Raw genomic sequence first — 16,595 nt, forward strand, 5'->3', positions numbered from 1 at the left:
ATAGGAGATTTGTAATCTATCATTGCCGTACATGTTGGAGTATCGGACCAAAGGCCAGCCTGTTGTTCATTTGTGGTTTAGATCAATCTTGAAAATCTATGGGTATGTTAGTATCTATACCTCTCATTTGAACTCAGTCCCGGTGTTCCCCTCAAAGTCAAATTTAACATTTGAAATACTGTAGCCGATCTGAAGGAAGAGTTTTGCTATTAAAAAAAAAGCTGAAGAAAGAGCTTTAAAACTGACTGGCCGGCATATTGCAACCTCGCCCAACTTGAGTCAAAGCCAATTGTAATTACCTAAGGTCTAATTCCAGAGCAAATCCTCTGTTTGAGTTGACTGTGGATTAGCATTTAGACGTACATACAGGCTGCAGCCATTCCTACCCGAGGCGGAAGTTGTTGCAAGTCGTCTGCCGGAAGAGCAGGGATGAGCTGAACCCGAGGCGCGACCGTTGCAGCCTTGCAGGTCGAACTCCAGCAGGTTGTCCTCCATCATGTGGCCGCCGACCACCACCGACGTCCGAGGGGCGGGGCCGCCGTCTACCACGCCGAGGCAGAGCGCGCCGCCCCTGGCGGGCACCATCGAGTTGGCCCCGAACACCACCCACGACGTGGCCTCGTTCTGCAGCACCAGCTCGACGGTCGGCACGGCCGGGCCGACGCGGGTGCTCCCCACCTTGCTCCCGTCGTAGCAGAGCCTGAACGGCGCCACGGCGGCCACGCAAGGGATCATGGCCGTCTCCACCGTGAACGCGTCGGTGACGGCCCTGTGGATGGAGGTCTCCAACACGGTGTAGGGCCGGCGCCAACGTGCTCAGCTTGGTGCCGCCGAAGCCCTGCTTGTCGATTCCCAGCAGCGTGGCGTTCAGCGGCACGGCGCGGCCGTTCACCTTGATGGCCGTCACGCCGATGAAGTAGTCGGTCGACTTGTCCCCCTTGCTGGACACCCCGGCGGTGCTCACGTTGTTGACGAGGAGTGGCGTGTATAGGAGCGAGCCGGAGAGGTCCACCCCGGGCTGGAACGCGTAGGGCGCGTCCCCGAAGACGGCAGGAGTAGGTTTCATTTGAGAAGCAAAAAAAAAAAAAAAGCTGACCTTCCAGCGCGCGGGAGCAGGCGGCAGCTTTTCCTCGCGCGGGCACGCCGACGAGGCGACGCCGGTGGTGAAAGGATCGGCGGGCCACGGAACGAGCTCGACCATGCTGCTCATCGTGGTCGCGGTGGTCACCGCTCTGCTACTCTGCTACCCGTCCGGCGGCCGGTCCGCAGGGAGGTGGAGATTTTTCTTTCTCTTCGGGGGGAACAAGAAGCTGGAGCTGCAACTGCGTCTACAGCTTCACAAATTACAAGTGAGAACGATTGAACGAACGAGTAATAGTGGGACTGAACTGATGTTGGGGGCGAGGTTATGCCTCAGCTCTGAAAGGGTGAGATGCATCACGAATCAGATACAGAGTAGGAGAGATCAGCCTTACTAGAAAGACATTGATGTTTTCACCTATAGTAGTATAAGCTAAAACAAGTTTTCATGCGATTTGCCAAGTTAAACACCTCGATCGACTTTGTTTAAATGGGAGGTATAGATTCTAACATCCCCTTAGATTCTCGATATTGATCTAATACCAGCTGATTCAATTAATTTCGCCCAGCGGGAGTAGCATTTTCTCTTGCGATGGTGATAGCATAAGCATATTGAATCACTCAGCACATGGAGCTAAACCAACTCCCCACCACAAGATCAAGGTGAATAGAATGAACCTAGAGGCATTTGCTCCCGTGGGAACTCCAAGGCCTATTGGTCCACGTTAGGGATGGGGCCAACATGACGGCAGGGTATTTCTTCCATCAAAGTTGAATAGTTCAAGGATATATTCATGCAGATACATGGGCTCCACACAGGGGAGATAATTACTCTCGTGACCATCGGTCCCTCTCACCTACGTCTCTCAATCCTCTCTCATCCAAGATTTCATCTTTTTCCACCAGGTGCGGCGGAGACGCGGGGGAGCAGCGGCGAGGAGACGCGGGGGAGATGCCAGGTGCGGCAGATGACGTGGACGCAGCGGCTCCGTCGGCCAGGTGCAGCCAGTTGGCGAATCTTAAATGATGCAAATACCAAAATAGTCCTACAAACAGTAATAATATTTTAATACGATAAAAATGAAAACATATTTGATTATAAGTAAAACGTAGAAAACATACCAATAATGCTAACTCAAGGGCAAAGCTTTACATCTTTTTAAAAAACTAGGAAATTTACCCGTGCGTTGCGACGGATTTCAAATGTGATATTGTCAGCTATAATCATCGACTGATAACGTTGAAATACAAAATCTCACAACTGTGCATGCAATCCAAATTTCAATATTTAAATTTAAATTTGGATAGAGGAAATCTCACAACTGTGCATGCAATCCAATTTTCAATATTTAAATTTAAATTTGGATAGAGGAGAAACAGATCAATGGAAATAGTAGGCATGACCATGCCAGTTGTCTCACATGGCTAGCTAGCAGTTTTGCATTTGAAATAGTGAAAATAAAAGATACAAAAAATCCAACCATAAATACATTTATTTACATGAAGCGATCTTATCTCTTTCACACCAGAATGTATCCTTTTGTAATTGGAGTGTTCATCATTTAGTTTAGGGTATTGGTCGACTAATATGCTTTATGGATTGTTGATAGCGTTCATCCGATTGCTCCGTTGTTATTTCAGCATCCCACTAAAAATATGTCTCGTAATTACAGTCAAACTTCCAGCTATAAGATCAAATCTCACATGAGAATGTCACCCCAAATTCTCAAACACTCTTACCTTGACCAAGCACACATAGAAATGGTGGATTGCTCAGAATTGAGGCATGTAAATACAACGATTAATCATGCGACAAATACCAAAGAAAATCACCAGTTCATGCAGGTTTTTTCTTTGTCTGACCATCCACGTCATTTGAGCACCATGCCGTAATAGACTATCTAACTGAAGAGTAATATTGCAAAAGAATTATAGTAATTAATGCACCCAGACCAAGAATTTGGTAAACTGCAAAACCATGATGAACACATCATGCTTCTTTCATTATAACGTACATATATATTCTGCAAAATTAGACGGACCAAATCATGCTTCTTTGAACAGGGCAGTCAACTCGAGCTATATATGCTGCACAATGCTGATACAACAAACAAAATTTAACCCAGTGTGTAGAAGAATGGGCGACAGTATTCAGATCCATGGGAACATGCTGAGGTGCCCTGAAGATTCTAGCTTCCAAGACGTCAATCTTGAGGTAGTAAAGCTGGTTGCTGAAGTAGATGCAGGATTTTCACCCTCCTCTCTCTGTCTCAGCTTGCAGCAAGCCCAATTCTCACCCTGAAACCCAGACGATGAGGATGGCCGCCCCCTGCCCCAGATGCAGGCACCATGGCGGCATGTCTCAGCCTAGCCAAGGCCGCTCTGAGCACCCCCCTCCCCCCCAGATACGCCACCCCATCCACGCCAGGCCTAGCGTCACCTGCGGACAGACCGAGCTTGCGTTGACCATCTCTCTGTATCCATCACCATCTCTCCGTCGATTGAGCAGGGGACGGGAAAATACCTCGTGGCAGAAGGCACGCGCACGGCCACCTCTACAACGGAGCCGACAAAGCAGAGCGCGCCAGCGCCGTGAAGGAACCACATCCGCTTGTACTCTCCTGCCGGCCGGCTGGCCGGCCACCTGCGCGCCTCACGGAGGCCTGCCGCAGAGGAGTCTCAGCGAAGATGGATAATAATTCTGAAAGGCGGAGGCTCCTTACCAGGAGGATTTGGGTGCGTGCGGAGTTAGGTTCTCCGCAGCGGCCAGCGTTGTTCTTGCGCTGGAAGATCTGGGACGGATGGAGAAAATAGAGGAGAGAGAGAGGGACGCTTGCCCGGATTGAACGGAACAGTTTCTTTTGACTGGGCGGTGGCAGTCCTGTAATTTTGATAGGAAATAGGGGTAATAAAAAACGGACGACGGAAACCCTTTTAGCTTTACTAGCAAAAGTGCCCGTGCGATTGCACCGGGAGAGGAAAAAATACACCTTGTTACCCGGACACGAATGCATCACCGATGATCGTCACCAGCTGATCGTGAAATAAAAGTATGTATGAGGGCTGCGAACATAACAACACATACGCTGTCCTTTGGATTGCCATGATTATTCGCTCGTGGTCGCTCCAATAGCGGCATAGGAGTTGGTGGCAATGAAAAAATAAGGACAAATTTATTAGTTAATCAATTTTTGATCCATTCCACCTGAAGTTTGTAATGCCCCAAAAGATTTCTGACATGACCAAATCGACATCTTGCACAATAACTCATCCATCAACTTGATTTAGGTAATTCAACTTGATTTTGATCATCAGAAACTCTGAACAGCAGTAGCGACATGCCGAAACTCGAAAACTCTTAGAAATGAACGCACACAGCTAGAAACATGCGCTATTGAAAAATTCTTGGTGGTACTCAGGGCCTGGGACGGAGCTCGTCCTAGAGGTCGGCGGAAAAGGGGGCGGGGACTACACTCGGGTGGACTTCCGGGGCGTCACCCTAGGTCGTACTCTGGTTTCTCCCGGCTAGTGCTCTAAGAGACGGAATCAGACATGGAAAATTCCAATTGATTTAGGGTTTTGTTTCGCCTGATCGGGGGTCTCGGGCCCTTTCATTTTTATGGAAGTGATCGAGGATTAGGGATGAATTTTGTTATGGTTTTTGTGGAGATACGGTACGGCGTACGACATACGAAAAGTTGGACATTTTGGCCTAGCCCTTTCGCGAGCGAGGTAGCAAGCAAGACGAAGAGTAGCTGCGGTGCGTCCATGCACATTCATTTTGTGCAGGCCCTCTTCTTTAGACTTATGCCAGATTTGTAAACCTCGTGAAGCATTTTCTATATTGTATTACCTCCATTTCAAAACTTATGGTTTTTTTTTTTGAAAAACCAAAAGTTTGATCAAATCTTTAGAAAAATCTATCAACAAATATAATATTTTGTAAATACCATATAAAAATACAGTATATTTTATCATCTATCTAATGACATTGATTTTATATTTGCATGTTAATGATTTTTGGTAAAAACTTAATTAAACTTGATATAATTTAACTTTCTAAAAATAGTATAAACCTTAAGATTTGGACGGTAGGTAGCACGTGACGTTGTAAAAAAAATCTTGAGTGCGGCTATAACTGCACTACGTTACCGTCATAAATCAATCTCCATTCAACTGAATGTAGGCTAACCGGCCGGCAAGCCCAAGGGTCCAGCCGAGCTCTCCCCATCTCTCTTCTATCTCAACTTTCCCTTACTCCACCGCCAGACGCGTGAGACTCGCACCAGCACGTGACCCACCCCACAGGATCATTCCCCTTCTTGCTCGCCTCCTGATTGAAGCCGCCACCAATCCGCTCAACTCGCCTCTCGAGATTTTTCCAAGAAATTCGTGCGAACCTTCCTTTCTGTTCTTCTGATCCTTTCTCTTTTCTCAAATATTCCTTTTTGCCCAAATTCGTCCGATCCTTCCTTCCGCTCCCTGTTGCCATCAGAGACTTTCACCCTTTAATCCGTCCCTTGTACGCCAAGAGCGTGCAGTTCTGCGCTTCCATATTTGGGGCTGCTAGTTTTTCCAACCCAGCTTGTTATAACCCATAAAACATAGGTATATAAACCGATGTAACTTGAAATATACGAGCGAGGTGGGACTATATAGAGACAGGCAGAGAATATCCGTGCTTAACCCAGCCCCGCGTTATGATGCGAAGCAAAGCCCATTGGTGGCCCTGTTCCGAGCGACAAACCAAAGGAGCCCAAGCAATAAAGGATAGGGCGATCAGGAACGGGATCGAGCAAGCTTCCCCTCGAGCATGTGGAGTGCCGGGACCACCTCCCGAGCAGACGCGTCTCAGATTTCCTGCCGCGGGTGTGAGGCGCCGAAACGGTATACATCGGTGGCAGCCCTTGTAATTTCAACAGAAAATCTGGGGCAACTCTAAAACGGACGAAAATTTAGGGGAGAAACCTTACTTCCTTTATTAGTAGGTATAGATTATTAGGTATAGATATAGACTAGGAAAAATACCCGTGCGTTGCAACGGGTTACCGTGATACCAATTATATTTCTTATCGTGTAGGAAGTCCAGAAAATGCTCCCATCAAATATATCTTCTCAACAAAAATGAATCGCGTCCCACGGATGAAGCGCTTGAACATTGCATCTTTATGTGGCTTATTGTTTCCCAGCTGCTAGCATGTGAAGTGTCACTCTCATTGTGAGGTTTGTTGTTCGAGTACACTTTAAGCTTTACAGAATTGTTTTAGCAACATATCATAGCATCTCGGCTTTCTAATTCACATTCAGTGGAGCGGTTGTTGTTGTAGCAACGCTCAATCTACTAATGTCTATACACTAAATGAATGGAGCTATATGCCGAGGGCCGGGACCCTCGGCGTAGCCCTGTCTACGTCTAGGGTTAAAGATATGCCGAGGGCTGCCGACGGCGTAGACCTCGCTACGCCGACGGCCGCGCTACATCGAGGGTCGAAAGGGCAGGCTGGCCTGGCCGAGCCATACGCCGACGGCCCCGACTTTTGGCCGTCGGCGTATAGCCTGGCCCTCGGCGCAGCCTCCCATTCCTGTAGTGAGAGTGAGTTTTGCATCGACAAGCTTCATTTAGACCCGTTTTGCACTCCGCACCTCAGACATTGGTAGCATCTTCCCTTCCACATCCACCTCTTCTCATTGCTTGAGGAAGTCAGGTTTCAAGATCTCATGTGCGTTGCAATGGGTTGAGATTTCTACGCCTACCACAGAAATAAAAACTGAAACATTGACATATCATACGTGCTAGTAATTAATGTAAAAGAAATCACTGAAAGAGTGTATATTGATAATCACCATTAGGCTCTGTAGTATATTTCTCCTAGGCATTGGATAGTGGATACCACAGTTTTGTTAAGGAAATTTGATATTTTTTTAATATTTTGTGTTGTTTGGCTGAAGCAGTAATTATCAAGATGTTCCGCCTCGTCTAGGACCTTGAAAGCAAGCGCTGGAGTCTAGCTTCTCTGCTTGTCGGCCTGCGAACAGCCGAGTCTGATGGCTCCACCTCATCTGTGCTCACACGGTCGCGCCTCGTCCGCGATCTTGAAAGCAAACAACGGAGTCTGGCTGCTCCGCTCGTCGGCCTGCGAACCGCTGCCGGAGTCTGATGGCTCCACCTTATCTGTGCTCGCGAACAACGCTGACATCAAGTTGACCGAAATCCGAGACAGCCACGCAAGGAGACGAGGTTTGCCCTCGTCGACCTTGTCGTGTGCAGGATGCATGTCCGGTCGCGGCCGAATTTGAAGCCAAACTCCCGACAATTGGCGTCACACCAGCAGCTACTCTCCATGTATATTCGTGGGCACCAGTTTCTTCATAAACATACAAGCTTTGGTGATTGCTCTCTGAAACATTGCGTTTTTTCACAATCCAACATCACTATTCCTCAAGGCGTGGCCATCAGACAACAACAAAACGTGAAGCTGGAGATGAGTGGTAAAACTATTGTCCCGAGCTAGCCACGGAGGTTCACGACCATTAGACAACAACAAAACATGAAGCTAGGACTTGTCCAGAAACATCGCTGAAGGTTGGAGTTGGAGAGAGGAAAGCGTGCCTGACCGACGACGACACCCGGCAGGGTGCACCCATGGTCTCCTTTCACTTCTGGCACATAGAATTTGACTTCGCTTCAACTCTGTGCCTCTGCCGACGCCGGCGGGGCCGGGCATCCCTCCCACTCGTAGAGCCTTGGCTCTGACGCACGATTACACCTGATTGCTTTTACTTCGATCTTGATCACTACTTCTATGATTAGATTATAGTGTAGTATAATACAAGCGAATCCTCCGGCGACCATCAGCGGAATCAGATCTGATATACGGCTGCCGTAAAGGAAACGACGGAAGGTTTTTTTTCCGGCTGGTGGGATGGTGAACCGTTATTGTGGCAACCGGATGTATTATGCGATTTGGTGGGAGGGTAAATTGGTCCAAAAAAGTGTTGGACCAAGGAAACAATCCTCCCTTTATTATTAGGTATAGAGGTATAGATATAGATAGGAAACATACCCGTGCGTTGCATCGGGAGAATATTCTTTCGATCACGGCAGATATACACATTGTAGGTTCTCATTGGTACAACCACGTCCACGATGCACTCAGAAGTTAGGCTTAGTGACATTGTCAAATATTGTAATGAGGATACTTAAATCACCGAAGGGCAAAAGAAAAATACACTCCCTTCGTTCCTTGGTATAAGACGTATAACATTTTGTGAAAAAAAAATCGGAAATATAGGGTATATTGTGTTGCACCACTCATGTGAGCAATTTTTGGGATTTGATTATGTTTTTTCTTATCTCATGCAAACTTGTCACGTTAATTTGCTGGGGGCAATCTCCCTCAAAACTGGTGTAATTTTGGCAATTCATCCGGTGACTTCACGGTCGCCAAGAAGACTCAAAAAACATCAAGGCGATATCTCCGATGAGATCTGTAGGTAATTAAGCTATTATATCAATTTTATAAGAGTAATGCTACACTTACGTGAAATTTGTTTATGAAATGAGCTTACAGGCTGACATGGTGTGCGTACATAATACTCCATTATATTGTGTACTGATGCTTAACTTGTATAATCTGTTAGCCTTTAACTCATACTCCATCACACCTGTGCTCGTACAGATTAGAGGAAGGGCCCAAGACTGCCCTCAACACTCATTTGCGTCATCAGCATACATGGCACTATTGTTCTCGTATAATTCGGCCCATCTCGATCCAATACCTGATGATTTAGACAGATCCAATACCCTGCCGTTGCATCCTTTCCTTGTGCGCGCTCGAGCGCTAGCATGTGCACACGCTGCCCTGCCCTCACCTAGGCCCGCGCGCTAGCTAGCTCGGCCATATCAAGCAGTGCACACGTCACCACTCCATCGGCCAGCAGGATCTGATACCATGGCAGACCGCAAGCTAACTGTCTGCTCACCTGAATGCGACCTGGCACGCGATGTTGAACGTGGCCGGCGACGGCTGCTCAAGGTGCTGCTCTGGTCGTTCGCCATGGCCCTCGTCGTTACCATGACGTGTTGGGTCGCGAATAGCTTCAGACATCCTACATGCAGGCCGAGCAAAACGCCGCCGCATTGCCAAATGCTGTGCAAAGCTTTATTCCACATAAAGCCGATGAGCCTAGAGTAGGATGTTTTGCATGGCACTGTTTCGCATGCAAACGTAAAGGTTACATCGTATCTGCATCAGCTTTGATGGTACATATGCTCCCTAGGAGGCAGTCAGGCACTGAGAGGCAGGTATGCTATGGTGTATATCACCTCGTGCTCGACATCGAAAGCTAGCACCGCCGATGGTTGCCGCCGGTACTCATGTTGACAAACACGTATCTCCATCCTCATCCTCTGTGAATATATAAGCAGGGATCTCGCCCACCTCGAGTACCTTATCTGCTTGTAGGTAAGTACGATTGGTCGTTCGCCGTTTCCTAGTATTTTTCGGGCGGCAGGGCGATTCTGATGAGCACCTCGTCTTACTTCTTGGTGGCCAAGCTGAAGACGATGTTCTGGTCCCGATCAGACTTCATGAACCGACTCAATCACGAACTCTTCTAGCTGTGCTGGGCGACGGATGGACGGGATTGCCCGTGCTGCTCCTGAAGCTACCCCAACTTAGATACCGCAGGTGTTGCATGTTCACCAGAACACGCGGCCTTGCTGCGATGGCATGTGCGCCATCCAGGAAGGTCGAACGGTTCGCTGGGGCAGGGGCCAAGACAGGCGAGCGAGGAGCTCTCTCCGGCGTTGGCTTGATTGAGTCGGTTCATGAAACCATGGATCTAAAGCATCATCGCCTGTACGGCCGCCACCGCCCGTTTCCCTGCCGTATTCATTGTCGCCGCCCCGGGAGCTGGCTTAGGCTGGAGATCTAAACCATGGATCCGCTCTCTCGATGCGATGCTACAAGTTGATCTGGAACGGGCCTAGAACATATATATGATGCAGGCCTGACTGTTTCTTGTTCGGAACGAACCCCTCTCTATATAGATCGGACTGTTTTGGTTCGGATCAAACTCTTCTCTACTATGCACCTGCCAGCGTGGGCAGCACGGCTGACAACGGACGAAACCAACTCGCACGATGGACGACGGAAACTTTGACGGACCAAACCACGGAAACGTTAGCTCCTTTATTAGTAGGTACTAGTTGAATGCCCGTGCGTTGCCACGAGATGTTAAAAATAGGATTAGCCTAATTCTCGTGAATCAAAAAAAGAGATGTGCAAACATGACTCGTGATAAGTTTGGCTTGCACCAAACACCTCTCCCCCTCCCTCTCTCACGACAATTAGTACTTTTGAGGTTGCCCTCAAGAAACTGTTATGTTCTGTTTTCTTGGATGTCACTAAAGATTCTCATACTTCTTGTCTTTTTTCTAACAAGAATTTTTTATATTATGAAGCAAGCTATTCAGCAATTTACTTTTACTATTCAAGATCCTATGTATAAGTCCATTTTTACTATCCTATTAGAAAGGAGTCCAGAGATTTCTAAGTCATACAGTTTCTATACTTTTGATGCTAGAAGTGCATGGCTACATAATAACAAATAGAATTAATATAATAAAAACTAATAAAAGTCACAACCCACTTATTTTTCCTTGCAGCTGGTATTTCCAAAGCACCATATGGCTGCAACGCACCTCTTAGAGCATCTCTAACAGAACCCGTAAATCCCGCCGGAACTGAATTTTTCCGGCAGATTTACGGGTTCAGACTGAAAGCGGCGCAGAACGGAGTCCGAATCGGTGGGTCGGCCCGTATAATTTGTTCGGGGGTCCGAGAAACTGGAGCGTCGACCCGTATAAATACAGGCCGCGGAGGGGAGTAGGGTTCCAAAACCCTACTCCTGCCGCCGCGTCCTCTTCCTCCGCCGCGCGCACGGTTCGAGTTCCGGCGAGCAATCGCGGAGCCACCGCCATCGCTCCACGTCCCCCACCAACACCGTGACCACATGTCTGGAGCGAACAACGGCAGGAGGGGAGGCGGGCGAATTGACGGGAGCAACTCGCCGCCACCCCCCCCCCCCCCCTCATCGTCTTCCACTTCGAGGCCGAGCGGAACGAATGGAACCGCCCGGAAGGCGCTCGGAAGCGCAGCGCGCGGCGCTGGACCAACTGGGGTCTGACGCCGCCGGGGAAGCTCGCCCGCTACGGCAATAGCGGCGAGGGGTCGTCCTCGGGCGCGTCGAGCCGTGCGCTGGCACCGCCCGTCGCCGACAGCAGCAACATCGACGAGGAGGAGGAGGAGGTGCCGGTGCCGGTGCGCAACCTCCAGTTGCAGTCGGCGGACTACGTCCTCAACGACGAGGAGGAGGCGACAACGGTACACCAGGTGTCCGTCATCTCCGCCGCCGAGGCGCGCGCGCTTCCGCCGTGAGTACGAGGCGGTAAAGAAGGAGGCGGCGGCCCGCCGCGTGAAGAAGGAGGTCGTCGACCTCGACTCGGAGTAGGCCGCCAACGGCGTAGTCCTTCGCTGCACACAGTAGGTCGCCGCCGGCGAAATTAATTACTTTTGGAGGTGGTCGCCGACGACCACCTCAAATGCAATGTATGTAGCGATCAAAACTATCGAATTATGCCCGTAATATGTTTGAATTTCAGTTTTAGAACTTGTTTGCGATGATCAGTTTACCACCAAAATTTGAATTCAACGTTTTTAGGTTCCGAATACGGGTTTACCGGCAAAATTTGAATTCAACATTTTTCGGTTCCGGATACGGGTGCTGTTATGCGCCACCTCTAAAACCGCTCGCAATTTGTCTTTCGGGAGACTGAACTAAGTTTTTCCAGTTCCAAAGAATAAAGGTTCTGCTAGAGATGCTCTTAGGTGTCCTAACTCGTAGGGGGTTCTCTTCTGCCCCCTCTCACACACGAGACAAGCAAAACAAATCAAGACAATTAGACATTAAAGATGTCAAAAAAAGAGCATGGTCACATCAACACAACATCCAGAATACAAGCCTGGGTGCCAAACCTCTTACTCATCTGCTAATGCATAAAAAACATGAAAACAACTGCCTAGACAAACATGAACAGATTGCTGATAGCATCAGATCAAAATTGTGACCTGGAGCTGAAGCTTGTCAACCAGTGACACCATCTTGTCCAGGCAGAAGCAAGAAGCATCAGATTAGACCTTAGCATGAAAGAATCCAGAAGCATCGATGAAGTCGTACCAGATCAGACCTGAAATACACCAGCTCATGGCAGCTTTCATCGTGTGTGCCACCTCCAGGTCCATGTTCACTCGTCACCCTGATGACCCCGTCAGTGCCGACCCTCAACCTTCAAACTGCGATGCCTTTCCTTGCTCTGTTACACAATGAATTTAAAATTATTATTGGACATGTAGTTCAAAGCATATGGTAAGTTCAACCATTCAAATACTAAGCAAAGAATCAAATGAAATAATTCTGGTGTGAAGCAAATTGAAAATGCAGTTCCATTTGAAGGCATTAAGCTAGTAGTTTTTATTTGTGCAAATAACAGATGTTTAATGTAGAGTATATATGGGAATCAGTTTTGAAGTCTTCTTGCATTGTTTTACATACACAACCATCCATATGATAGACTGAAATAACATTGTTCACAACATGAAGATGAGGAGCATGAACAATAATAGATTGTCCAAAATATGATTTAAGATAAAATAGAACCAATACAGACTAACAGCTAGTTGCCCATAGGTTACCCAAAAAATAATAAGCACCTTGGTATAAGAGGCATTGCATGCGGATAATTAGCCAAATAGTAGAGATCACCAATCTCTGCGGATGAAACTTGATAAAGTTGTACACCAACTTATGGTGGTAAGTGAACTAAATCACTATTATTTTTGTGTGAATTCTGATCGAGTCCAACTATCTATCTGTATTGCAACATTGTGTAGGGTGAATTTCATCATTGTGTAGGCTGAATAAAATATATTCTTTCAAAGTGGCTTACGAAAAGGTAGTTTATTACTATTCTTACTTTCTGTTTCAAGGAATGGCATCACATGGCACATAGCCAATGCTTTCTGACCATGGACACAAACACAAAGCAATAAATGGCATAAATATCATCAAACCAAGAGTATCATGTTACTGGAAAGGGTTCAGATAGCAAGAAAGTTTTTCGTTAGTAGCTCGTAAAAACTACCTATGTTCATGGAGTGCACTTATCTATGCAACATTGATATCCTTGAATACAACCTTTCTTGAGTTTTTAATAGTGATTATACGCAACATGTTATGACTGAATGAAACAACACCACATTTTCACTATGAACTCTGATTACTCCTGAAGTGGTGGTCTAATTCAAAGTATAATGCAGGTAAGCACTCCCTGTCCATGCAAAAGATGCAAACTTAAATACCCAACCTTGCAGAACGTCCAACAATTCGGATGATATGTTTTCTATCTCGTCAATGACAAGTACAGAGCAACAACGAATATGATTTCACAATCCATATGAGACACAATAACAGTATCGGTCTCAAATCAGAGAGCCAAAGCGAAGAAGAATCTGACCGGAAGCAGCACGAGCAATATCACAAAAGGTGGGCTGGATGGCCTCATCTCCTTTAAGTCGCAGATGGATGGTGCACATCGCCTTTGCCCTAGCCCTTTCTTATGCTGAATGTCGCCTGCTGCCCTGCTCCTAGTCTGGGACCGGCCCTACATCTGAACCAACCAAGAAAATTGATTTCACTGAATATTGCATGTACACATAGTACACTTTTTGACGAAACGGAAACAAAATCCATAGAATAAAGTAAACAGAGCGCTGCACATGCACTACTGCAGCTTAGAATGAACAAAAATTGGAAGAGAAAAGAAACACAACTGAGGCATCAACATCTCGCCCTTCCCCCTAGCCATCGGTCGCACACTCATCAATCTCCTGGGAAACATATAGGATCAATTGTAAACATAAGTTTCGATACAAATTAATCGAATTTCAGTTTATAGAATTGTAGCTTTCAATTCAATACACTGCAAACAGAGATATATGAAGAAGACCACCTCATTTCCTCAATCAACTGGAAGTAGGATGTTGATTAGACCTCCACTTGAGCTCATTGACCAATCCTCTGTCAGTATACTTTGAGAACAGGAATTGTGGTACAATAGGGTAATTCTTTGAATTACTTTTAGAATCTTCCAGCAGCATTCATTTATTCTTCATAAAATCTCTAACACAATAGCCAACTCTTTTTCTGATTTTTCTACAGCAAATTCATTTACAAGTTTATCCATGCTGGTAGTGATCTAAAGAGGAATCATTTATACGAAATAATTTTTTGAGGGACATTTATAAGAAATGATAGCCATTCTACAGAAAACAAATGAAAGGGAAATGACTGGGTTAGACCTCCTGAGAAGCACACCGGCGACCGAGCGGTGGCTGGTGTGTTGAAGAGGGCAGGCTAGCGTAGGTGGCGGACCTCGGGTGCAGCATTGGCATTGGCGTCTGCAGGAGGTGGTGAAGAAGCAGCGGGTTCCAGCAATCATCAGCATAAACAAATACAAATTTTGTATTATGCTGCAAATAATAGGAGAATCAGAAATAAGAAGCTTCTCAGAACAGAAACAATAATCCTAGAGTTTCCAATTAGTAGACAATGATAAGTAAACTAAATAAAATGAGCTCAAGTTGACACAAGCTTCACAGTTCAATAGAAAAAAAAAACCTACCGAATCTACAATTGCAGAAGGAAGTCAGCTCATACACAACCGGTGGGATCAAGAGAAATAGCTAAGAACAGGCTACTAACAGAAAACATACACAATGGTGCAAAGAGAATATTTTCCGCACTTCCTCACGTGAAGCAAACCTATCATTTTTTCAGAGTGAAGACAGAAACTATCTTAACATCAGTCCACAGTGTAGGAACACTTTACCAACACCAAACAGACAACTACCAATCTTTAACCAACTACCACTGTAATATAAAAGGAGAGCATAAATTCCTAACCTATTCTCCTAAAAAGCACATCAACTATCTTACTTGCTCCACATCATCAGTCCTAACCAAGTCCTTGAAAATTATTTGTATTAACTGTTCGACTATAAAAATAAGGTAATTATTTGGTTCTTAATAGATTCAAAAATAATAAAAAGTTGTTTGTTCTGTAAAACAGAGACAACAAAAGCTCGTGAAGAAACATTGCTAATTCATCAATTTGTGCAAATATATAATTGCATACCATGAGCAAATATTACACCAGCAATTCCGGACATTGTGACAAAGAAACAAAATGGAATCAAAATAAGTTATCATCTTACAGTCTCGCTCAGCAGCAAAGTTACCCATTGAGTTATCTGTCTTTGGTGATCAAAGACTGCAGCAATGAGACATAAGACAGAAAACGAAATAATGGAAAATCAACCGAGTGTGCCAAATTAACTCAGATGTGTATGGAGTGGCATAAATTTTATTTATGCTAAAATGAACATAAAACACACTTAAAAATAAACATGAGAGTGAAGGGATAAATGCATGACATAAGGTCACTGTACTTACTCCAAATTAGCATCTCGTGTATCAACAGCTAAGTAAAAAGTATAACATCTATAACTGATAATTTAGTTCCCTGTACAGGAATAACAAACAGAAGGAAATCTAACTATTACAAGGAAGATCATACCACTAAGTATAACAAATGGTAATAGCTGGAACAGAAGAAGATGCGAAATATTGACGAGATGGTTTTCTTGTTTATGTGTAAGGGAATTCTAAAAGAGTGCATGATTGAGAATCCAAGCGGAGAGGCCACATACCAGGTCGAATATCGACATTCTACAAACATCGAGGTGCTCAGAAGTCAGAATTGAATTTTGCCGGTTGATCCGTTCGGCTCACGACATCCACTATGCTCCACATCATCAGTCCTAACCAAGTCCTTGAAAATTATTTGTATTAACTGTTCGACAATAAAAATAAGGTAATTATTTGGTTCTTAATAGATTCAAAAATAATAAAAAGTTGTTTGTTCTGTAAAACAGAGACAACAAAAGCTCGTGAAGAAACATTGCTAATTCATCAATTTGTGCAAATATATAATTGCATACCATGAGCAAATATTACACCAGCAATTCCGGACATTGTGACAAAGAAACAAAATGGAATCAAAATAAGTTATCATCTTACAGTCTCGCTCAGCAGCAAAGTTACCCATTGAGTTATCTGTCTTTGGTGATCAAAGACTGCAGCAATGAGACATAAGACAGAAAACGAAATAATGGCAAATCAACCGAGTGTGCCAAATTAACTCAGATGTGTATGGAGTGGCATAAATTTTATTTATGCTAAAATGAACATAAAACACACTTAAAAATAAACATGAGAGTGAAGGGATAAATGCATGACATAAGGTCACTGTACTTACTCCAAATTAGCATCTGTGTATCAACAGCTAAGTAAAAAGTATAACATCTATAACTGATAATTTAGTTCCCTGTACA

At 45.5% G+C, this 16,595-nt stretch overlaps 1 long non-coding RNA gene and 1 pseudogene across 6 annotated transcripts; both read right to left on the bottom strand.

Annotated features, from left to right (window-relative positions):
* Positions 1–382: 382 nt before the first annotated feature.
* LOC124663889 lies at positions 383–1,210 on the bottom strand (annotated as a pseudogene).
* Positions 1,211–12,023: 10,813 nt separating this feature from the next.
* Positions 12,024–16,007, bottom strand: LOC124665307. Of its 6 annotated transcripts, none has more exons than XR_006990538.1 (5): positions 15,912–16,007; positions 14,153–14,672; positions 13,974–14,030; positions 13,658–13,810; positions 12,024–12,457 (listed from the first exon to the last, which is right to left on the bottom strand). It is a non-coding gene; the product is annotated as an uncharacterized LOC124665307 (long non-coding RNA). The 6 variants fall into 6 exon arrangements; XR_006990536.1 differs by having other exon boundaries at positions 14,153–15,472; positions 15,912–16,006; XR_006990540.1 differs by lacking the exon at positions 15,912–16,007 and having other exon boundaries at positions 14,153–14,355; positions 14,502–15,521.
* Between the last annotated feature and the right edge of the window lie 588 nt (positions 16,008–16,595).

The sequence above is a fragment of the Lolium rigidum genome, chromosome 6 (genome assembly GCF_022539505.1).
Source record: "Lolium rigidum isolate FL_2022 chromosome 6, APGP_CSIRO_Lrig_0.1, whole genome shotgun sequence".
Lineage (NCBI taxonomy): Eukaryota > Viridiplantae > Streptophyta > Magnoliopsida > Poales > Poaceae > Lolium > Lolium rigidum.